Source organism: Hyperolius riggenbachi, chromosome 3 (assembly GCF_040937935.1).
Source record: "Hyperolius riggenbachi isolate aHypRig1 chromosome 3, aHypRig1.pri, whole genome shotgun sequence".
NCBI classification, from domain to species: Eukaryota; Metazoa; Chordata; class Amphibia; order Anura; family Hyperoliidae; genus Hyperolius; species Hyperolius riggenbachi.
The window spans coordinates 40,748,543-40,772,846 of NC_090648.1; the positions used below are offsets into that span (position 1 = coordinate 40,748,543).

General features: G+C 47.8%; 1 protein-coding gene and 6 non-coding genes across 7 annotated transcripts in view; 5 read left to right on the forward strand and 2 right to left on the reverse strand.

The window, feature by feature from the left end:
• Positions 1–3,100, reverse strand: part of TRAPPC1 (trafficking protein particle complex subunit 1) — a 28,987-nt gene extending 25,887 nt beyond the window's left edge. The window contains exon 1 of the mRNA XM_068274019.1: positions 3,079–3,100. The gene's annotated coding sequence lies outside the window, so the exon portion shown is untranslated. The remainder of the gene's footprint in view (positions 1–3,078) is intronic.
• Positions 3,101–4,775: 1,675 nt separating this feature from the next.
• On the forward strand, positions 4,776–4,857 carry TRNAL-AAG (transfer RNA leucine (anticodon AAG)). The gene has a single exon. It is a non-coding gene; the product is annotated as a tRNA-Leu (tRNA).
• A 10,154-nt stretch (positions 4,858–15,011) lies between these two features.
• Positions 15,012–15,093, forward strand: TRNAL-AAG (transfer RNA leucine (anticodon AAG)). Its single transcript has one exon. It is a non-coding gene; the product is annotated as a tRNA-Leu (tRNA).
• A 3,641-nt stretch (positions 15,094–18,734) lies between these two features.
• On the forward strand, positions 18,735–18,816 carry TRNAL-AAG (transfer RNA leucine (anticodon AAG)). The gene has a single exon. It is a non-coding gene; the product is annotated as a tRNA-Leu (tRNA).
• A 3,210-nt stretch (positions 18,817–22,026) lies between these two features.
• TRNAL-AAG (transfer RNA leucine (anticodon AAG)) lies at positions 22,027–22,108 on the forward strand. The gene has a single exon. It is a non-coding gene; the product is annotated as a tRNA-Leu (tRNA).
• Positions 22,109–22,850: 742 nt separating this feature from the next.
• Positions 22,851–22,932, reverse strand: TRNAL-AAG (transfer RNA leucine (anticodon AAG)). Its single transcript has one exon. It is a non-coding gene; the product is annotated as a tRNA-Leu (tRNA).
• Positions 22,933–23,221: 289 nt separating this feature from the next.
• On the forward strand, positions 23,222–23,295 carry TRNAT-AGU (transfer RNA threonine (anticodon AGU)). Its single transcript has one exon. It is a non-coding gene; the product is annotated as a tRNA-Thr (tRNA).
• The last annotated feature ends 1,009 nt before the right edge of the window (positions 23,296–24,304 follow it).

Sequence of the window (24,304 nt, forward strand, 5' to 3'; positions counted from 1 at the left end):
GAAAAGATCCGGATCTTTGATCTGAATCTCGGATCATTTTACAAGGGAAGCATTCGGGGGTGAAATGACTAGCAGGACAGGAGAAGGGGAAGGGGGTGGACACACAGAGAAGGGGAGATGGTGGACAGAGGGCAGGGAGTGGACAGAGAAGGGAGGAGGGACGAGCAGAGAGCAGAAATGTTTGTTTGCACACAATACCCACATGCTGCAATCATTATGCTTTACACCTATATGTTTATCTGTACACTCCCAACTCCCATTCCCCAAAGCATTCCCAGAAATAAAAGTGCAGCTGTATAGAGCAGTGCAGGAGGATCATATTGCACAGCAATCACAGTGCCTGCCCTTTCCTAGCCCAACATGCTGCCTGTAACATTACTGAGCTGTGCCAAAAGTTTCCAATGTGTTCACTGTGCACAACTACTGAACAAACAGCCTATAATGAGCAGCACATTGCAGCCAGTATGTGTGCTCTACACATATCTGGCAGTGGCACCGATGTCCCCTCTCCCAACTACCTGTCCCTGCAAGGCTGGCTCCCCTCCAACAGAGAGATCCATCTCTGCTCTGCTTCCAGGACTGCGCTGCCCGCTGAGAGAAGGTGTGTCGCTCCTGGCCCCGCCCCCTTTGCAATCCGAATCACTCATTTTGATGATTCGGATGATTCGACTCGCAAAATAGATTCGGATCAAAGATCTGAATCGTTCATGATCCGGACAACACTATGGTTTACAGGAGGAGAGAAACCTAGCTGAAGCAGGTGATTACTGCATAAGGCTCATGTGAAACAGTCCTACTGAGCTGACACACAATGCTGTCCTGAGGAGGCCTGCCACACACAATGCTGCCCTGCAGAGGTCCGCCACACACACAATGCTGCCCGGCAGAGGTCCGCCACACACCATGCTGCCCTGCAGAGGTTCGCCACACACACCGTGCTGCCCTGCAGAGGTCCGCCACACACCGTGCTGCCCTGCAGAGGTCCGCCACACACCGTGCTGCCCTGCAGAGGTCCGCCACACACTGTGCTGCCCTGCAGAGGTCCGCCACACACCGTGCTGCCCTGCAGAGGTCCGCCACACACCGTGCTGCCCTGCAGCGGTCCGCCACACACCGTGCTGCCCTGCAGCGGTCCGCCACACACCGTGCTGCCCTGCAGCGGTCCGCCACACACCGTGCTGCCCTGCAGCGGTCCGCCACACACCGTGCTGCCCTGCAGAGGTCCGCCACACACCGTGCTGCCCTGCAGAGGTCCGCCACACACCGTGCTGCCCTGCAGAGGTCCGCCACACACCGTGCTGCCCTGCGGAGGTCCGCCACACACCGTGCTGCCCTGCGGAGGTCCGCCACACACCGTGCTGCCCTGCGGTGGTCCGCCACACACCGTGCTGCCCTGCAGAGGTCCGCCACACACCGTGCTGCCCTGCAGAGGTCCGCCACACACCGTGCTGCCCTGCAGAGGTCCGCCACACACCGTGCTGCCCTGCAGCGGTCCGCCACACACCGTGCTGCCCTGCAGAGGTCCGCCACACACCGTGCTGCCCTGCAGAGGTCCGCCACACACCGTGCTGCCCTGCAGAGGTCCGCCACACACCGTGCTGCCCTGCAGAGGTCCGCCACACACCGTTCTGCCCTGCAGAGGTCCGCCACACACCGTGCTGCCCTGCAGAGGTCCGCCACACACCGTGCTGCCCTGCAGAGGTCCGCCACACACCGTGCTGCCCTGCAGAGGTCCGCCACACACCGTGCTGCCCTGCAGAGGTCCGCCACACACCGTGCTGCCCTGCAGAGGTCCGCCACACACCGTGCTGCCCTGCAGAGGTCCGCCACACACCGTGCTGCCCTGCAGAGGTCCGCCACACACCGTGCTGCCCTGCAGAGGTCCGCCACACACACACTGCTGCCCTGCAGAGGTTCGCCACACACACTGCTGCCCTGCAGAGGTCCATGCTGCCCTGCAGAGGTCCGCCACACACACTGCTGCCCTGCAGAGGTCCGCCACACACACTGCTGCCCTGCAGAGGTTCGCCACACACACTGCTGCCCTGCAGAGGTCCATGCTGCCCTGCAGAGGTCCGCCGCACACCGTGCTGCCCTGCAGAGGTCCGCCGCACACCGTGCTGCCCTGCAGAGGTGCGCCACACACAGTGCTGCCCTGCAGAGGTGCGCCACACACCGTGCTGCCCTGCAGAGGTGCGCCACACACCGTGCTGCCCTGCAGAGGTGCGCCACACACCGTGCTGCCCTGCAGAGGTGCGCCACACACCGTGCTGCCCTGCAGAGGTGCGCCACACACCGTGCTGCCCTGCAGAGGTGCGCCACACACCGTGCTGCCCTGCAGTGGTCTGCCACACACACACGCACACACACAATGCCTTCATAATATCAAAAGACAGTGATAAGATATATGGCGGGGATAGGGAGAGAGGAGGGGTGGATAACAGCACATGGAACAGAGATGGGAGGCCACAACTGGAGGAAAAGTAAGATTGACATGGTAACATCATGGTAGAGACAGCGCTAGGTGAAGGGCATACAGTACCAGTACATTGTGTAGGGAGGAGGATTATACATTGGAATGAGGCAGAAACAGTAAGACAAGTCTATCTTTGCAGAAAAGAGGGGTGTATTCATGTCCACTCTTTTTTCAACAGCGTGGTTGTGATTGTAAAAGGGGGGAGGGGGAGCACAACACTGTGACCAGATCAGATACAGGCTGTCAATTCCCAGCCTTTATAGCTCAATACACAGAGGGTACAACTAGCTGCTTGCCACATCTAGCAGGGGGGAGACAGACACAGCAGTAGAGATGATGTGACTGCACAGCTCTGCACTTCTGTTTACATTCAGTTCGAGCAGAGGGGACACTGCATGCTGCTTCACACACAGCCTGTCACTGAGGCTGCACTGCTTGTGTCTCATCTGCTCCCGACATAAATGTAAACAACTGTGCATAGCTCTCCAGTCACATCACCTCTCCTGCTGTCTGTCCGTTTCTCCTCCACCCAGCTGGATGTGGCAGGAGCTAGTTCAGTTCTCTCCATTGCAGTGCATTGGTGTGGTGCTATTAGTTGTTACCTGTCTGAGAGAGCTGTGGAGAGGTTACGAGGACAGAGGGTGAATCAGCCGCTGCCTCTGACTGTTACTCCAGGACTGACTCTGGTCCCACGTGGTGCAGTTTCACTGCTCACTTTCCTGCAGTAGCTGTCGCTGGACGGGGATGTATGGGCGGGCCCAGCTGCTTCTCTCTCTTTTAATTGGCAGGAGAGAGGCGCTGGCCGTTTTTCTCATTGGAGGGAGCCCCAGGAGCCAGGGAGGGAGGGGTTGGGGACAGAGAGGAGGACCTTAGCTGCCCCAGCCAGCGAGCGATCTGCGTGAAAGGCACGCATGCGCAGTAGCCAGCGCTGTAAAAACCACACTAATTAGACGGGCACCTGTTTCCAGATACGGACAGGAACGGACAGCGGCTTTTGGGGGTAATAAAGACGGACTGTCTGTACTTTTACGGACGGTTGGCAACCCTGATATAAAGGAAAAGGGACCAGGATAGAAATGACCAGTGTGGTCTAAATGATAAATCAACATATTTTTCTTATGAAATCTTTATGGTATGCCTGTCTATGGGTGTGATCAGGGGTGTGGCAGGGGCATGGCTTAAAGAAAACCTGAACTGTGTAGTTTACTCCTGTGTAGTCTACTACACTGTTTCAACAGAACATTGTTGTTTTCCCATAGCTCCCAACTGCCCCTCTTCTGGAGGGACAGTCCCTCTTTGGGAGCTCTGTCCCTCTTTCCTCCTCACTTGTCCCTATTACAGGACTTCGTCCCTCATTCTATGTTTTCTCTGTCTCTCTTCCCCCCCCCCCCCCCATAATGCAAAGTGGGGAAACCACTTGGGGGCCAAGTGTAATGGCTCCGAAGGGCCAAATTTTGGCCCATGGGCCGGAGTTTGACATGTATGCTTTAAAGTAACACTGAAACAATGGCAAAAAAGTCACATACTCCCCTAAGGAGAGGACAGGCTGTGGACCTCATAGATCATTCCCGATCCTCTCTCGGTGTGTTCATTCCAGCGCTGTCACTCCGTCTAAGTTATTCAACCAGCTGGTTGAATACGCCTTCGGGGAGCCTCGGAAGGCTTTTGACGGGCGGCTCCGTACTCTGCATGCGTACATTTTGAACAGAGGACAGCGCTGGAGCAAGGACACCGAGAGAAGACCAAGAAGGACCTATGAGATTCAGAGCCTGCCCTCTCCATAGGTGAGTGTTTGACTTTTTATTTTTTACGTTTGCTTCATTTTTGATATAGAGCCTTCCTTGTCATCACCTGGCGTCCTCATTTCAGCGCTGTCAGTCGCTTCAGTATTGCGGTTTCTGCTTGCAGGAAAAAGGCTTCCACAGTACAGGAAGAGGGTCAAATGTTTTTATGACACTATGGTGCTATAAATAAGCAAAGAGCTATTTTTACATTAGTGTGGTGCCCACTGCCGGCACTCTCCTTGCATTGTGGGAGTGCGACCCCTTATGGTACTGGGGTGCAGGTCAGGGCACACACGTCTTTGATCATTGTGGGCACTCTTCCCTCCCTATTTGCTTTGTGTTTCTCTTTTACAGTCACTAGCTAATTTACCAACCCGTGCATATTCAAACTCATGTGGTGTTCTGGAAAATGATGCGCACATTGCTTGCATGCCGCACGTAAAAATATATAATAGAAATATCATTTATGTAGCTGTAGTTTTTTTTTTGGTTCTCCCTGCGTGCTGCTCAGAGCAGGTAGCGTGGCCGAGCGGTCTAAGGCGCTGGATTAAGGCTCCAGTCTCTTCGGGGGCGTGGGTTCGAATCCCACCGCTGCCAAGTTGCTTTTGTCCAGTTTTGATACTCACGTGTCCAATGTAGGTGCTTGTGGAAATGGTGAGGGGTATGGACGCTGATTAAAGTGGACCTGAACTCTTGCACAGGACACAAGGAAAACAGAGAGAAATGCACCCTCTGTGTAAGAAGAGCCTGTAAAATTCCCTTTACCTAATCATGAGTGTAATTTGATCTCTCAGCTGTCACTATTTTTTTTTTTTCTGGCTTAAGTGTCCCTTTAAGCGCAATTGTTCAGAAATGTCAAACATCTGATCTGCATGCTTGTTCAGGGTCTGTGGCTTAAAGCAGGGGTCCCCAACCACCGGGGCGCGGCGGGTCTGTCATCTCGCCCCTCCGCGGCCACCGCTCCTGTTAGCTTATGAGCGGGCGGCCGCTTCCTTTCTTATATTGCCCCGCAGCCGCTCTCCTCTTATCAGCATCGCCTATTCAGCAGCGCGTCTTGCGGCTGCTGTAAGGAGGGAAGGAAGCAGGGCAGTGGTTCCCATGGTAACGGCGATGCATGGGAGCGCACTGCATATGATGTTATGCACACAATGCAGTGACGTCATATCATGTGCAGTGCGCTCGCTGTAGGATGCACCAGGGCTGTGGAGTCGGGCAATTTTGGGTGCCTGGAGTCGGAGTCGGGAAAAAATGCTCCGACTCCTAATGAATTTGTAACTGTAATTAAAATAGAAAATATGATAAAATGTTCTATTTCTCAGATAATAGTCATTAAAAATAATGTGTGTGTGTATATATATGTATATATATGTATATATGTATATATGTATATATATATATATATATATATATATATATATATATATATACATATATATACAGTAATAGCTGTGCTTAGTCCACAAAAATGAAATAAACCAATCAAAATTAGTTACTTGTGCTGCTTCAATAAAGCAGTCCCCGTATTTTTAAAGTCAGATATACACTTCTGATTGTGACTGTATATATGATGTGTACTTAGGAATCTCTTATATATACTAAATAACATCTATGCTGTAAGAATAAAGCCTGATGTGTAGCTGTGTCACTAATAGAGATGGTCAACGAGATGGAAATAATTCTGCATTGATGCTGATTTATGCAAATGTATGCACTCCCTTTGCTGATGAAATCAAATAATTTGATATGTTGTTAAAATTTGGTTTGGTGACTACAAATTAAAGGGTACCTGAGACGGATGAAAAGTAAAGTTTTTTTATACATACCTGGGGCTTCCTCCAGCCCCCTTCAGGCTAATCAGTCCCTCGCTGTCCTCCACCACCCGGATCTTCTGCTATGAGTCCTGGTAATTCAGCCAGTCAGCGCTGTCCGGCCGCATGCCGCTCCCACAGCCAGGAACATTCTGCACCTGCGCAATAGTGCTGCACAGGTGTAGTATGCTCCTGGCGGCGGAGTATGTGCATGCGCACTACGCCCGACTGGCTCAAGTACCTGGACTCATAGCAGAAGATCCAGGTGGTGGAGGAGGACAACGAGGGACTGATTATCCTGAAGGCGGCTGGAGGAAGCCCCAGGTCTGTATAAAACTTTAATTTTTCCCACAATCCTTCAGGGTAAGGTGAGACGTCGCTCCTCCCAGACGCAGGAACAGACAGCACTTCCCCTATAAAAGAATCACATGGTCAGTACACCCTCAGTGCTGTTTGTTCCTGCGTCCAGGCAGGTCGGCATCTCCCCTAGGAGTGGGACCTGTGTGCTGGGCTGCAGGTTACATTCTTTAGGGTAGGCTGAGACTGCGGTACTGAGGCAGTCTAGCCTATCATTCCACGCTGGACTATGTGGAATATGCCTACCTTTCCGTTCCGTCAGGGGAGGCAAGAGTAGAGGGCGTGGAGGCCTTTCTTTCAGGCTTTCAGCGGGAGCGAGACTCGGAGGCATGGCGGCCAGCGGCTCTGCGGACAGCGTGGTGGATTGACGCGCAGGAGCATGGATTATTGCGACCTTCTGGTCGTATGGGGTTCCGCATGCGTAGTTTCCGGCGGGTATGCCGGAACTACTTTTTTATTGGCCAGCCGTGGTGCTCTGTCTCTCGTATGCTTCCGGTTCCGCCTCCCTGTGCTGAGGCCGGAAGTAATAAGGAAGGCCACGCGAGCTGCATGACGGAGAGACAGCGTCTTGTGCCGGACGTGTGGCAACATGTCGGCGGTAGACAGGACGGAAGGCAGCTCTGCCGGGCAGAAGGTGAGATAATTATAGTCATCTCGTTCTGCACTGGGTTACTGTTGTGTACAACTGATTGGGGGCATAGCAAGTATGGCTATTTGTTTTTTCTTGCAGGCAAAGTCAGCAGCTACTGAAAGTAGTAGGCCTCCGCCTACATATAAAAGATGCCCTGTGTGTAACGCAAAAATAGGCCTTGCCATATGCCAAAACTTTATGCCAGATATGTATGGATAAGGTGATTGGGGAACAGCCTGTGCCATCTGTTCAGGATACGTTAAAAGCATTTAGAGAGGAGATTAATGCTTCTTTAGAGTCCTTTAAATCTTCTTTAACTAATGCAGGGCCATCATCTTCTCAGGAAGTTGGGGTGCTCTCAGTACCGGATAATGATAATCAGGATATGGCTGATGAGGCTGCCAATTCTGACGATTCAGATATTGGGGATATGGAGTCAGAATCTGGTTCCCGGTTTAAATTTCGTACTGAAGATACTGAAATGTTAATTTCGGCAATTAACGATACGTTAGAGATCAATAAGGATGTGGCTTCTAACTTATCTATACATGATCAATTATATAAAGGCATGAAAGAGAAAGAGGGTCTGGTCTTTCCAGTTCATAAGGCTATTAAACAGACGATTCTAAAGGAATGGACTGAGCCAGAAAAAAGATTATTGTTGTCCAAAGCGATGAAAAGGAGGTTTCCCTTTTCAGCTGAGGATACCATGTTATGGGATAAGTGTCCTAAATTAGATTCCCCGTTTTCCCAGGTTACAAAACAGGGAGATCTGGCTTTTGAAGACTTAGGGGATTTAAAGGATCCAATAGATAAGAAGCTTGACGCTTATCTGAAAAGATCTTGGGAGGCTAGCGCCACCTCATTCAGGCCGGCGGTAGCTTCTACCTGTGTTGCCAGAACTTTAGAATTATGGATTAACCAACTAAAGTCAAGTATTTTGTCAGGTGCTTCGGTAGAACAATTACTGAATTCAATTACTATTTTGCTTAAAGAGACTCCGTAACAAAAATTGCATCCTGTTTTTTATCATCCTACAAGTTCCAAAAGCTATTCTAATGTGTTCTGGCTTACTGCAGCACTTTCTGCTATCACAGTCTCTGTAATAAATCAATGTATCTTTCCCCTGTCAGACTTGTCGGCCTGTGTCTGGAAGGCTGCCAAGTTCTTCAGTGTTGTGGTTCTGCTATGAACTCCCCCCTCAGGGGGGAAAGAAACACACAAATGATCTCTTGAGATTCAAAAGGAAGGCTGTATACAGCCTGCTTGTGTATGGATGTATTTTCTATGTGTGGACATACTGTACATCTACCTACTTCCTGTTTTGGTGGCCATTTTGTTTGTTTATAAACAAACTTTTTAAAACTGTTTTTAACCACTTTTAATGCGGCGGGGAGCAGCGAAATTGTGTCAGAGGGTAATAGGAGATGTCCCCTAACGCACTGGTATGTTTACTTTTGTGCGATTTTAACAATACAGATTCTCTTTAAGGCAGCTGCGTATATAGCAGATGCTTCGGCTGAATTGGTCAGATTCACAGCTAGATCAACGGCTCTTGTTAATGTTTGTCGTAGGGCCCTATGGCTTAAAACATGGGACGGTAATTTAACATCAAAGAATAGATTATGCGGGGTACCCTTTTCAGGGGACCTTCTTTTTGGGCCTGAACTTGATTTAGCCTTGGAAAGAACATCTAATAAAAAGAAAACTTTTCCTAAGAAACAAAAGGTGGTTACCAATAAAAGATTTTTTTGTAGAAATAGAAATGAACAGAAGGAGCAACCAAGAGACCAGAAGAGAAGACGGTGGTCTTTTGACAAATCAGCTAAGACGGGTTTCAGATCAAAGCCTCAGGAAACCCAGTCTAAGTCACAATGACGCGTTCCTGGCGGTAGGGGGAAGGTTGAGATATTTTGCGCTCAGTTGGGCTCGAATGTCAAAAAGTCTGTTTATTCGACAGCTAATTCGATTCGGATACCGAATAGAATTCGCCAGTCCCCCTCCGTCAAGGTACGTGGTGTCAAAACCACCAAAGGATGTTGCACTCATTCCGGAAATTCTAGGAATACTGCAGAATATGTTGGATCAAAAGGTGGTCTGCAGAGTACCAACAACACAACAAAAGAAAGGGTTTTATTCCACAATATTTGTGGTAAAAAAGCCATCAGGGAAGTACAGACTAATTCTAAACCTGAAAGCATTGAATCCATTCATGAAAAAGAAAAAAGTTTCGAATGGAATCAATTATCTCAGTGAGAGATCTTTTATTTTCAAAAGCTTTCATGGCTTCTCTGGATCTAAGAGACGCCTATTGGCATGTCCCGATTCATGTGAAATCGCAGGAATTTCTCAGGTTCGCAGTAAAGGTGGACGGAATTGTAATGCACTTTCAATTCGTCTGCCTCCCATTTGGAATAACCTCAGCCCCAAGAATATTCACGAAGATTCTGGGAGAGGCTTTGGTTCCAATAAGAGAAAAATCAGTTCTGGTGATACCTTATCTAGACGATCTGCTATTATTAGGCAGTTCGGTGCAGGAGCTAGAAGGTCACTTAGAGTTGGTTTCCAACCATCTTCAAAATCTCGGTTGGATTATCAATTTGGAGAAGTCCTCGATTGTACCAAGTCAAAGAATGGTCTTTCTGGGAATAATAATAGACTCAATCAGTCAAAAGATGTTTCTTCCGACAGAAAAGATTCTGAAACTTACAGTGGCGGTTCAGTCATTGCAAATGGAGATCAGACCAACCTTGAGAACAATCTCTCGGGTGTTGGGGCTGATGACTTCAACTATTGTGGCAGTACCTTGGGCTCTGGCCCACATAAGGAAGCTGCAGAGTTTTTTTCTGCAGAATTGGGATGGAAATCCAAGAACTCTAGACTTCAGAGTATCGATTCCAGAAACTGTTGTGTCGTCCCTGCACTGGTGGTTGAGGGAATCGAACCTTGTGAAGGGCAATCTGTGGAAAAATCCAACAGATTTTATCCTAACTACGGACGCAAGTTCGTGGGGTTGGGGAGCCCATATGAGTCACAGAGCGTTTCAAGGGAAATGGACAAAAATAGAAGCTCAGAGATCCTCCAACTGGAGGGAGTTGAGAGCGGTCCATCTGGCATTGATGGAGGCTCAGTCAGTAATAAATCAATCACATGTTTTGATACAGTCAGACAATGTGACGACGGTGGCCTTCTTAAACAAGCAAGGGGGCACAAGATCCCTGTTGTTACAGGAGGAAGCGGAGAAAATTTTTTCATGGGCAGAAAATCATGTATTATCATTGAGAGCGGTCCATCTCAAGGGAGCGCTGAATATAGATGCGGACAAGCTGAGCAGAAACAAGGTTCTATCAACGGAATGGTCTCTGAACAAGGAAGTGTTCTTAGAGATTACAAAGAGATGGGGAGTTCCATCAATAGACCTATTTGCAACAGAAGAGAATTGTCAGGTACAACAGTTTTTTTCCCTGAATCCAAGGGACAATTGTCGGGGAGTGGATGCGTTCAGTCAGGAGTGGAAGTTTCCACTCCTATATGCATCCCCCCCCCCCCCAGAATTTAATTCCAGAGGTTCTGAGCAAATGGAGGAGCTACAGAACCCCAATGATAATGATTGCTCCTTTCTGGCCAAGAAGGAGTTGGTTTGCAGTGATCAGGTCATTGTCTGTGGAGGAGCCTTGGAGACTTCCAAACAGACCAGACTTGCTGCAGCAGGGGGAATTATGGCATCCCCATCCAGAGTTTTTGAGTTTAACGGCCTGGATCCTGAATTAATGATGTTAAAAAAATTAGGGGTGTCTGATAAGGCAGCCTGTACGCTGATTTCTAGTCGAAAGGAGGTAACTAGAAAGATTTACTTAAAGTATTGGAAAACTTTTCATTCCTGGTTGAAGGAGTCTAAGTTTAATAGCCTCTCCGTCCCAGCGGTTTTGGATTTTCTCCAGGACGGTTGGGACAAAAAGATTTCTCTAAGTACCTTAAAAGTACAAATTGCAGCCCTCTCAGCGTTTTCTGGGGTTCCCCTTTCCTCTTCTCCTTTGATCATTAGATTTTTAAAGGCGGTCTCTAGGAAATCCCCGGTGTTTAAACCTTATGTCTCTCCGTGGGATTTGTCGGTAGTTCTGAACGGGCTATGTAAGGGTGCTTTTGAACCTATGAAGGAGAGTTCATTAAAATTCTTAACCCTTAAGACAGTATTTCTAGTGGCTGTGACCACGGCCAGAAGAGTTAGTGAGATTCAGGCTCTATCTATGAAAAGTCCATATTTCCAGGACCTTCAAGATAGGATTGTTCTGCAGACTGATCCAAAATTCTGTCCTAGAGTAATGTCTAGATTCCACAGATCACAGGACATTGTTCTTCCTACCTTTTCAGTTAATCCTACTGGGGATAGGGAGAAGATATTTCACATGTTAGATGTTAGGAGGAGTGTCCTTGAGTACTTGCACAGAACATCAGACATTAGGAAGTCGGATTCCTTGTTCATTGTTCATTCAGGGAAATCGGTAGGTCAAAGAGCTTCAAAGTCCACTATTGCTAGCTGGATTAAGTTAGCTATTGTGGAAGCATACAAAACCATGCAGTTAGAAGTACCAGCATCATTTAAGGCGCATTCAACTAGGGCTATGGCAACGTCATGGGCTAATTGCGCAGGAGCATCACCAGAGCAAATTTGTAAAGCAGCTACGTGGTCAAGTTTTTCAACTTTTATTCGGCATTATCGACTCGATGCGATGTCGGCTAATGACCAGGCGTTTGGAAGAAAGGTTCTTCAAGCGGTGGTCCCACCCTGAGGTTATATTACTTGTTAATCATCTCACCTTGCCCTGAAGGATTGTGGGAAAAAAATCAGAGTTAGTACCTGCTAACGCTGTTTTGAACAATCCTTCAGGGCAACGATCCCACCCGGGTGAAAATTGTCTTGTGATATAGAAGCACATGTGTGGGTTAGAGGTTGTTCACCTGTCCGGTACTTGGCTTAAACGCACTGAGGGTGTACTGACCATGTGATTCTTTTATAGGGGAAGTGCTGTCTGTTCCTGCGTCTGGGAGGAGCGACGTCTCACCTTGCCCTGAAGGATTGTTCAAAACAGCGTTAGCAGGTACTAACTCTGATTTTCATCTGTCTCAGGTTTACTTTGTTACACAGTAGTACTATACTCTACATATGCACTCCCCACAGAGCTGCAGGGAATCCACTGAGAATGCTGTGCACATTAAACACAGAGGTGTTGTCTGTTTACAATCTCCTCATTTCCCTGCACAGTACCTGCACATCATTCTTACATGTACCCACAGTTACATTGCCTAGGGCCTGATAGATGTTCTTTGTTCCGGTTTGTACCTTTTACAAGTACTCTTACCAAGGACTAGTTTTAGTCTAAAGGGAATAAATATGGCAGTCTCCATATCCTTCTCACTTCAGTTGACTTGTAAAATTCCTAAGCGTTGGCAGTTAAGAGACGAATTTCATGTTACATACTTTTAATCAACAAAATTGTAATATGCAAATTAGAGGAGTCAGAGTCGGTGGAATCCTAAACTTCGGAGTCAGTGGATTTTTGGACCGACTTCACAGCCCTGGGATGCACACAGCCTGGCTGGCACTTGCGCATTAAGTCCCGACCGACCAGCAGAGGTTCCTGGGGGGCTTTTAGATGAGCTACGCGGCAGAGAGGAGAACGGGGGTAGTCGTGGGCATAAGGACAGGTGCTAGTACTGTATTTTTCAGACCATAAGACACACTTTTTCTTCTCCAAAAATGGAGGGAAAAAGTCACTGCGTATTATGGTCCGAATGTAATAATGTTGCCCGGGTATGTGTCCCCTTTCCTGAGTGCCCGGCTGCTGTCCCATGTCACCTTTTTTGCCCCGTGTTCCCTCCTCTATCCTTGTGTCTCTAGGGACATTCCACAAAAAAGTGTTTAGGCAGTGGCACCCATGGCCTATGTCTCGTCACTTCCGCATTAGTGACATTGGGGGGGGGGGGGGGGGCTGGGGTGCGGCGGCATAGCTAGCATAGTTGCCCCAGTATGGCTAGTATAGTTGCCCCAGTATGGCTAGTATAGTTGCCCCAGTATAGCTAGTATAGTGACCAGTATAGCTAGTATAGTCCCAGTATGGGTAGGTAGTGCCCCAGTATATAGCTAGCACAGTGCCCAGTATAGCTAGTATAGTGCCCAGTATATAGCTAGCACAGTGCCCAGTATATAGCTAGCACAGTGCCCAGTATATAGCTAGCACAGTGCCCAGTATATAGCTAGCACAGTGCCCAGTATATAGCTAGCACAGTGCCCAGTATAGCTAGTATAGTGCCCAGTATATAGCTAGCACAGTGCCCAGTATATAGCTAGCACAGTGCCCAGTATATAGCTAGCACAGTGCCCAGTATATAGCTAGCACAGTGCCCAGTATATAGCTAGCACAGTGCCCAGTATAGCTAGTATAGTGCCCAGTATATAGCTAGCACAGTGCCCAGTATATAGCTAGCACAGTGCCCAGTATATAGCTAGCACAGTGCCCAGTATATAGCTAGCACAGTGCCCAGTATAGCTAGTATAGTGCCCTGTATATAGCTAGTATAGTGCCCAGTATATAGCTAGCACAGTGCCCAGTATAGCTAGTATAGTGCCCAGTATATAGCTAGCACAGTGCCCAGTATAGCTAGTATAGTGCCCAGTATATAGCTAGCACAGTGCCCAGTATAGCTAGTATAGTGCCCAGTATATAGCTAGCACAGTGCCCAGTATAGCTAGTATAGTGCCCAGTATATAGCTAGCACAGTGCCCAGTATAGCTAGTATAGTGCCCTGTATATAGCTAGCAAAGTGCCCAGTATATAGCTCGTATAGTGACCAGTATATAGCTCGTATAGTGCCCTAGTATGGGTAGGTGGTGCCCCTTCTCACGCCCGACCTCCCACCAACCCGTGGCCGTCGCTCCTGTTAGCTTATGAGCGGGCGGCCGCTTCCTTTCTTATATTGCCCCGCAGCCGCTCTCCTATTCAGCAGCGCCTTGTGTCTCTAGGGACATTCCACAAAAAAGTGTTTAGGCAGTGGCACCCATGGCCTATGTCTCGTCACTTCCGCATTAGTGACATTGGGGGGGGGGGGGGGGGGGCTGGGGTGCGGCGGCATATATTTATCTCCTTTTAAGCAATACCAGTTGCCTGGCTATCCTACTGATCCTCTGCCTCTAATGCCTCTAATGCTTTCAGCCATAGACCCTGAACAAGCATGCAGTAGATCAGCTGTTTCTGACATTATTGTCAGATCTGACAGGATTATCTGCATGCTTGTTTCTAATGTTATTCAAACACTACTGAAGCCAAATACATCAACAGGACATCAAAAGGACATAAATATGGCAACCTCCATATTCTTCTCACTCCAGTTGTCCTTTAACCACCTTGGCGGTATTGATGAGCTCAGCTCATCCATTACCTCCGCGGTGGATTGCTCAGCCCCCGGAGGGTCTTTTTTTCACCAAATGTTCGAAGTGGGTGTAGCTAACACTTGGCTACCTACATCACCACTGCTTACCAACCACCCCCACCCCCGGAGCCCACGCCGACGCAGCCTCTCCATAGCCTCCAGGGGTTGCTATGGCGGCGATTGGAAGTGCGCATGACGTCGATGACATCATGTCCGATCGTCACCATTGCAACGCCTGAAGCTATGGCGGAAGTCTCGGCCATCGCGGGACCACGGGCAGGTAAATATCGCCGGTGGCGAGTGGAGGGGGGGACACAGTCCCGTGGGACTTGGGGGGGGGGGGGGGGGGATGCGAGAGTGTAGCTAGCTACACTAAAAAAAATAACCTTTTTTTTTAAAAAAAAAAAGCCCCCCATGGCCGCAAGAATTGTAACGCCAGGGTGGTTAAAGAGGCTCTGAAGTCTAACATCATTGCCCCTTTGAAAATGCCGCATCTTCATGGCTGTCCCAGTAGAGTGCCTATCACAGGTAGCGTGGCCGAGCGGTCTAAGGCGCTGGATTAAGGCTCCAGTCTCTTCGGGGGCGTGGGTTCGAATCCCACCGCTGCCAAGTTGCTTTTGTCCAGTTTTGATACTCGCGTGCCCAATGTAGGTGCTTGTGGAAATGGTGAGTGGTCGGTATACACGGAGCAGGGCTTTTCAGCGCTACTAGATTTGGGTGCAACTGGCGCCACCATAGACTATAATAGAAATGACATCTATAGCGGTGCTCAGTGAGTAACGTCGGTGCCGGCGGAAGACGGAACCAAAGTTGATTTTAAAACACAATAATACGGCCTCCAGCAATCGCTGGAAGCCGAATTATATCATTCCCCACTATCCATGACGGCCTGGAGGGGGAATAGTAATTAACATGGCCTGGACTTGTGCAGCAGCAGGATCACCAAGTCTACCAGCGCCGATTTCAAATGTATGCGGTATAGACGCTGCATAAAGTGAACCTGAACTCTTGCACAGGACATGGGAAATCATAGAGAGATGCACACTGTGTGTTTGTAGAGAGAAGAGCATGTCTAATGCCCCCCATCTTCAAGTCATCAGAAGTGTAATTTGATCTCTCAGCTGTCAGCACAGAAATGCGTCAGTCCTTGACAGACCGCTAATATGTTAACCCTGTGTCTGGCTCCATGAAAGCAGAAAATAGACACACTGCAGATTTATTGCAGGATGTGTATCAGCTGTAACAAATAAATGTTTTCCTTTAAATGATATTATGCTATTGCTTATCAGACACACACGTCTGTGGTTATTGTGGGCGCTCCTTCTTCCCTCTTTGCTGCAAAAATACTTACAACACGCATTATTTTTTTGCAGGGCTGTGGAGTCGGTACAAAAATCTTCCGACTCCAACGCCGACTCCGACTCCTCATTTTATGAAACCACGACTCCGGGTGTCCAAAATTGCCCCGACTCCAACTCCGACTCCACAGCCCTGATTTTTTTGTGTGCGTTTCTCATTTAGGGCTCGTTTCCACCATAGCGAATCCGCATGCGGCGACGAGATGCGGATTCGCTTGTTACACTGAAGTGGCCGGGGCTGTTTCCACATGTGCGGCGTGCGGGAGCGATTTGGCGGCGGGCCAAATCTGCACGACGGGACCCACAGAATTCGCCTGCGTCGGGAATCCGTGCGAATCGCCGCTAATGTATTTAATAGTTTGTTACATGCGTTTTTACCCACTATTTCGCGTGCGATTTCGCACCCTTTTCAATGTTATTTTGCCCTGGCAGTGTCATGGTTAATTTTGCATGGCACCCTGCCATGCGAAATCGCGGGTAAAAACGCATGCGGAAACGCATCCGCATGCGTTTTTACAAGCGTCGGAATGCCGGCGAAATCGCATCGCAACAGTGGAAACGGGCCCTTACAGTCACTAGCTATTTTACCAAATGGTGTGCATTCTAACGGAGGGCAGCTCATGAGGTGTGCTGGAAAATGATGCGCACATTGCCGGCATGCTGCAAGCAGGGATGGGCTCACGACTAATCACCAGTCCGTAAGGACTCTAATTCGTATTTAAAATAAGCCGTAATTGCCTCAGCTGTGCGGCTGGATGATAAGGGGTTATTTACCCACAATTCCACCATCCTGCCTGCGCTGCAAATAGCTTGCATGCGTCCTATTGGACGCGTTGCAAGCCTCACTACGCTCACTTCCTCCTTCAAGCTGGAAGGAGGAAGACACATGCAAGCTATTTGCAGCGCAGGCAAGACGGCGGAATTGTGGGTAAATAACCCCTTATCATCCAGCCGTACAGCTGAGGCAATTACGGCTCATTTTAATTATGAATTCAAGTCGTTACGGACTCGTGATCAGTCGTGAATCCTGGCTGCAAGTAAAAGTGTAAAAATGGAATATTAGTGTAGTTGGTTACAACAGGTAGCGTGGCTGAGCGGTCTAAGGCGCTGGATTAAGGCTCCAGTCTCTTCGGGGGCGTGGGCAGGGCTGTGGAGTCGGTCCAAAAATCCACTGACTCCGACTCCTCAGTTTAGGATTCCACCGACTCAGACTCCTCTAATTGGCATATTACAATTTTGTTGATTAAAAGTATGTAACATGAAATTCGTCTCTTAACTGCCAACGCTTAGGAATTTTACAAGACAACTGAAGTGAGAAGGATATGTAGACTACTATATTTATTCCCTTTAGACTAAAACTAGTCCTTGGTAAGAGTAATTGTAAAAGGTACAACCGGAACAAAGAACATCTATCAAGTGTGGGTGCATGTAAGAATGATGTGCAGGTACTCTGCAGGGGAATGAGGAGATTGTAAACAGACAACACCTCTGTGTTTAATGTGCACAGCATTCTCAGTGGATTCCCTGCAGCTCTGTGGGGAGTGCATATGTAGAGTATAGTACTACTGTGTAACAAAGTAAACCTGAGACAGATGAAATTAAAGTTTTATACATACCTGGGGCTTCCTCCAGCCGCCTTCAGGATAATCAGTCCCTCGTTGTCCTCCTCCACCACCTGGATCTTCTGCTATGAGTCCAGGTACTTGAGTCAGTCAAGCGTAGTGCGCATGAACACACTCCGCCGTGAGCGTACTACACCTGTGCAGCACTATTGCGCAGGTGCAGAATGTTCCTGGCTGTGGGAGCGGCATGCGTCCGGACAGCGCTGACTGGCTGAATTACCAGGACTCATAGCAGAAGATCCGGGTGGTGGAGGACAGTGAGGGACTGATTAGCCTGAAGGGGGCTGGAGGAAGCCCCAGGTATGTATAAAACTTTACTTTTCATCCGTCTCAGTTACCCTTTAATTTGTAGTCACCAAACCAAATTTTAATAACATATCAAATTATTTTATTTCATCAGCAAAGGGAGTGCATACATTTGCATAAATCAGCATCAATGCAGAATTATTTCCATCTCGTTGACCATCTCTATTAGTGACACAGCTACACATCAGGCTTTATTCTTACAGCATAGATGTTATTTAGTATATATAAGAGATTCCTGTGTACACATCATATATACAGTCACAATCAGATATGTATATCTGACCTTAAAAATACGGGGACTGCTTTATTGAAGCAGCACAAGTAACTAATTTTGATTGGTTTATTTCATTTTTGTGGACTAAGCACAGCTATTACTGTATATATATACATTATTTTTAATGACTATTATCTGAGAAATAGAACATTTTATCATATTTTCTATTTTAATTACAGTTACAAATTCATTAGGAGTCGGAGTCGGTGCATTTTTTCCCGACTCCGACTCCAGGCACCCAAAATTGCCCGACTCCACGACTCCGACTCCGACTCCACAGCCCTGGGCGTGGGTTCGAATCCCACCGCTGCCAGTAACTTTTTGTCCAGTTTTGATACTCGCCTGTCCGATCAATACAGGTGACCAATTGGTTGCATCGTGGATGGGGCATGCTCTTGGCAGCACAGATTTTTATCCAATTCGATAATTATTGAATCAGATAATCGATTGGCCACCAAGTCCAGTAATGCATGGGCACCTTTAGAGGCAGAGGATCAATAGGACAGCCAGGCAATGTTCGTTGTTTAAATGGAAATAAATATGTCAGCCTCCGTATCCCTCTCAGTTCAGGCGTCCTTTAAATTTAGTGCCAAGTTCCCTTTACTTCCCCACTGCTTTCCAGATACAGAGTGTAAAAATATATATGTGTAGTTGTAGTGTTTTTTGTGTCCCAGTTGAGTTCCTACATCAGGTAGCGTGGCCGAGCGGTCTAAGGCGCTGGATTAAGGCTCCAGTCTCTTCGGGGGCGTGGGTTCGAATCCCACTGCTGCCAAGTTGCTTTTGTCCAGTTTTGATACTTACATGCCCAATGTCGGTGCTTTTGGAAGTGGTGAGGGGTCAGCCAGTATGGGCACTGATTAAAGTGAACCTGAATTCCTGCACAGGGCACAAGGAAAACAGACAGAGATGCACAATGTGTGTTGTTAGAGAGGAGAGCATGTCTAATGCCCCCTCATCTTTAAGTCATCACAAGTGTAATCTGATCTCTCAGCTGTCAGCACAGAAATTTGTCAGTCCTTGACAGACCGCTAATATGTGAACCCTATGGCTGGCTCCATGAAAGCAGGAAATAGACATGACAGATTCATTGCAGGATGTGTATCAGCTGTAGCAAAGAAATGTTTTCCTTTAAAGGTTATTATGCTGTTGCTTATCTGGCACACACGTCTGTGGTTATTGTGGGCGTTCCTTCCTCCCGGCTTGCTGCAAAAATACTTACAACACGCATTATTTTTTTGTGTGCGTTTTTTGTCATTTACAGTCACTAGCTATTTTACCAAATTGTGTGCATTCTAACTGAGGGGAGCTCATGAGGAGTGCTGGAAATAATGTGCACATTGCCGGCATGCTGCAAGCAAAGGTGTAAGAATTTCATATCTTTGTAGTTTTTTACTTTTTTTGTGTGTCTCAGTGAAGTGCTTACAACAGGTAGTGCGGCCGAGCGGTCTAAGGCGCAGGATTAAAGAGTCTGAAGCCTCCAAAAATACCTGATTTTACTTCACAGTCCCTGGGGCAAATTTCGGGGCTCCTTCTGGGTAGAGGCGGAGCTTTGGGCTGTAGCTCTGCCTCTACTCGCGTCATTCTCCGTGGATCTCCGCCTCTCCCCACCCCTCTGTCTTCTTTCATTGAGAAGGGCGGGGAGAGGCGGTGATCAGTGCAGATTGACGCAAATGGAGGCAGAGCTACAGCCCAAATCTCTGCCTCCCCTTAGCAGCAAAATCCATGACCTGGAAAGTCGTGGATTTTTGCCCCGGGATTTTGGTGGTATTAATTGAACTTTCAGCCGTGGGGATGCGGCATTTCAGCTGTGGCAATGCTAGAGAAGACTGTAATGTAAAAACAGGTTTTTTGGAGGCTTCAGAGTCTGAGTTCAGGTCTACTTTAAAGGGACACTTAAGCCAGAAAAAAAATGAGTTTTACTCACCTGGAGCGTCTACCAGCCCCCTGCAGCAGTCCTGTGCCCTCGCAGCCACTCACTAATCCTCTGGTCCCCCGCTGCCAGCTAGTTTCGTTTTTGCCAACAGGCCCGTCAGGACTGGCCACGCGTAGCTTTTTCCGCATTCCCGACTGTAATTAGCAATATTGCGGGCCGCAACGCGTACAAAAATACGCGTTGCCGCATATCTATGCGTTCGTAATGCAGCAACGCATATTTTTGTACACGTTGCGGCCCGCAATATTGCTAATTACAGTCGGGAATGCGGAAAAAGCTACGCGTGGCCAGTCCTGACGGGCCTGTTGGCAAAAACGAAACTAGCTGGCGGCGGGGAACCAGAGGATTAGTGAGTGGCTGCGAGGGCACAGGACTGCTGCAGGGGGCTGGTAGAAGCCCCAGGTGAGTAAAACTCTTTTTTTTTTTTTTTTTTTTCTGGCTTAAGGTTCACTTTAAACAAATGCTCCCACTGTTATTAGTGTCACATGAGTACATGTACAGTGGGTTGCAAAAGTATTCATCCCCCTTGAAGTTTTCCACATTTTGTCACATTACTGCCACAAACATGCATCAATTTTATTGGAATTCCACATGAAAGGCCAACACAAAGTGGTGCACATGTGAGAAGTGGAATGAAAACCATACATGATTCCAAACATTTTTTTACAAATAAATAACTGCGAAGTGTGGTGTGCATAATTATTCAGCCCCCTTTGATCTGAGTGCAGTCAGTTGCCTATAGACATTGCCTGATGAGTGCTAATGACTAAATAGAGTGCACCTGTGTGTAATCTAATGTCAGTACAAATACAGCTGCTCTGTGAGGGCCTCAGAGGTTGTCTAAGAGAATATTGGGAGCAACAACACCATGAAGTCCAAAGAACACACCAGACAGGTCAGGGATCAAGTTATTGAGAAATTTAAAGCAGGCTTAGGCTACAAAAGATTTCCAAAGCCTTGAACATCCCACGGAGCAGTGTTCAAGCGATCATTCAAAAATGGAAGGAGTATGGTACAACTGTAAACCTACCAAGACAAGGCCGTCCACTTAGACTTACAGGCCGAACAAGGAGAGCGCTGATCAGAAATGCAGTCAAGAGGCCCATGGTGACTCTGGACGAGCTGCAGAGATCTACAGCTCAGGTGGGGGAATCTGTCCATAGGACAACTATTAGTCATGCACTGTACAAAGTTGGCCCTTATGGAAGAGTGGCAAGAAGAAAGCCATTGTTAACAGAAAGCATAAGAAGTCCCGTTTGCAGTTTGCCACAAGCCATGTGGGGGACACAGCAACCATGTGGAAGAAGGTGCGGAAAACTAACACTGCACATCACTCTGAACACACCATCCCCACTGTCAAATATGGGGGTGGCAGCATCATGCTCTGTGGGTGCTTCTCTTCAGCAGGGACAGGGAAGCTGGTCAGAGTTGATGGGAAGATGGATAGGGCCAAATACAGGGCAACCTTGGAAGAAAACCTCTTGGAGACTGCAAAAGACTCGATACTGGGGCAGAGGTTCACCTTCCAGCAGGACAATGACCCTAAATATAAAGTCAGGGCAACAATGGAATGGTTTAAAACAAAACATATCTATGTGTTAGAATGGCCCAGTCAAAGTCCAGATCTATATCCAATCGAGAATCTGTGGCAAGATCTGAAAACTGCTGTTCACAAACTCTGTCCATCTAATCTGACTGAGCTGGAGCTGTTTTGCAAAGAAGAATGGACAAGGATTTCAGTCTCTCGATGTGCAAAGCTGGTAGAAACATACCCTAAAAGACTGGCAGCTGTAATTGCAGCAAAAGGTGGTTCTACAAAGTATTGACTCGGGGCTGAATAATTACGCACACCCCACTTTGCAGTTATTTATTTGTAAAAAATGTTTGAAATGATGTATGATTTTCGATCCACTTCTCACATATACACCACTTTGTATTGGTCTTTCACGTGGAATTCCAATAAAATTGATGCATGTTTGTGGCAGTAATGTGACAAAATGTGGAAAACTTCAAGGGGGCCGAATACTTTTGCAACCCACTGTAGGAGAAGGTAGCGTGGCCGAGCGGTCTAAGGTGCTGGATTAAGGCTCCAGTCTCTTCGGGGGTGTGGGTTCGAATCCAACCGCTGCCAAGTTGCTTTTGTCCAGTTTCGACACTCACATGCCCGATGTAGGCACTTGTCCGATCAATACAGGTGACCAATTGGTTGCATCGTGGATGGGGCATGCGCTTGGCGGCACAGATTTTTATCCATTTCGATAATTATCGAATCGGATAATCGATCGGCCACCAAGCCCAGTAATGCATGGGCACCTTTAGAGGCAGAGGATCAACAGGACAGCCAGGCAATGATCGTTGCTTAAATGGAAATAAATATGTCAGCCTCCGTATCCCTCTCACATCAGGTGTCCTTTAAATTTCCCTTTACTTCCCCACTGCTTTCCAGATACCCAGTCCCCATCATGCTTTGCAATGTAGCAACAACAAATATACATCCTAGTACACACATCCAATTTTACCACTGCCCCCTTGCAGAAAAAGGCCTCTACCTTTTCTTTATCCGATAGAGAAAAGGCCAGGGCAGTTTTCTGCAAGGGGTGGAGCTATGTACCGGAACACAGCTGACACAGGGTTCCAGTGAGTCTTGGTAAACAGAAAATGGGTTGGGACAGTCTAACTTTCAGGGTAGGAAGACACTAGGCAGAAACGCTAGCGTTGCGCAAAATGCAGCGAAAACGCACATAATGCAAGTCAATGGGCCGCATGAAAAGTAATGAAAGTAAATGGTGATGCCAAGGTTCATTTTTATGCGTTTCTTTTTTTTATACCATCTGGAGCTCAAACTTAGATTTCAGAGCAAAGGAAAATGCACTTGGCAGCGGTGGGATTTGAACCCACGCCTCCGAAGAGACTGGAGCCTTAATCCAGCGCCTTAGACCGCTCGGCCACGCTACCTGCTTCTGCAAGAACTCATGTGACTCTAAAAACAGTGTGTGCAATTGCTGCAAGTGGACCTGAACTCAGCATGCCCTTCCTGCTCCAAAAGCTGCACAACAGCATAATAACCTTTTAAACAAAAAAACATTTTTGTTACAGCTGATAGAAATCCTAAAAAATTCTATCTCAAACGAATCTCCCCCCTGGAAGTTTTGTCAGCATTTACTGTAGTGTTAGCCAGTTGTCCAGATGGACAGCACATATTGCAACTGTGTATGTATTGTCATGCAATGTACTGCTGTTGTGTGGCGCTGTGGCTTAGTTGGTTAAAGCGCCTGTCTAGTAAACAGGAGATCCTGAGTTCGAATCTCAGCAGTGCCTTTCTAATATCCCTCTACTGGAAACTTCACATTTGCTGAAATACAAAACAACAAGAAATGACGAATAGAAAACGTGTGGAATTTTAACCATTTCTGCCGCCCGGGCGTGAAGCTCACGTCCGGGCGGCTGCTGAGCTGCGCTCCCGCGATTCGGCACGCGGCCACGCCCCTGTGTCCCCATGGTGTCCTCCGGTAGCCCTGGGATCAGTGAAAGGGAACATGGTTCCCGATCACCGATCCCTGTCCCCCGCAGAAAAACCGAAGCGCTCACCCATGAGGCTTCAGTTCTTCTGCCCGGAAAGATTTCCACATCCCCCTTGTACTTCCACTTAGCGAGAAGTACAGGGAGGGAAAACAAAAATGAAGGTGGCCATCTTGTGGCCAAATAGTAAAACTACATCTACACATTTTTTACATTACAGTTTACACATATAACACCATTAAAAATTAACTATTTATGTCCCACACCAAAATATTACCGAAATACATTTTTTAATGGAAAAAAAATTACAATATAAAAATAAAAAGACATAAATAGTTACCTAAGGGTCTGAACTTTTTTAAATCTGCATTTTAACCTCTTGAGGACTGCAGGGCTAAACCCCCCTAGTGACCAGGCCATTTTCAGTAAAATTGGCCACTGTAGCTTTAAGGCCAAGCTGCAGGGCCGCACAACACAGCACACAAGTGATCCCCCCCCCCTTTTCTCCCCACCAACAGAGCTCTCTGCTGATGGGGTCTGATCGCTCCCCCCATGTTTGTTTTTTTTCATAATAAATAGTATTTTTTGTTTTAAAAAAATCCCTGTTTCTTTAAACCCTCTCCCTCCCTCCCTCCCCGCAGCCAGCCAATTACGGCGATCGGCTGTCATAGGCTTCTGCCTATGACAGCCGATCGCTCTCTTGTCCCCCGTGGGGACAGCCGTGTGACACGGCTGTCCCCAGTGCAGCGCTGCTGCTGATCGCAGCGCTGCACAGAGTAAATAGACGGCGTGATCGCCGTCTAACAGT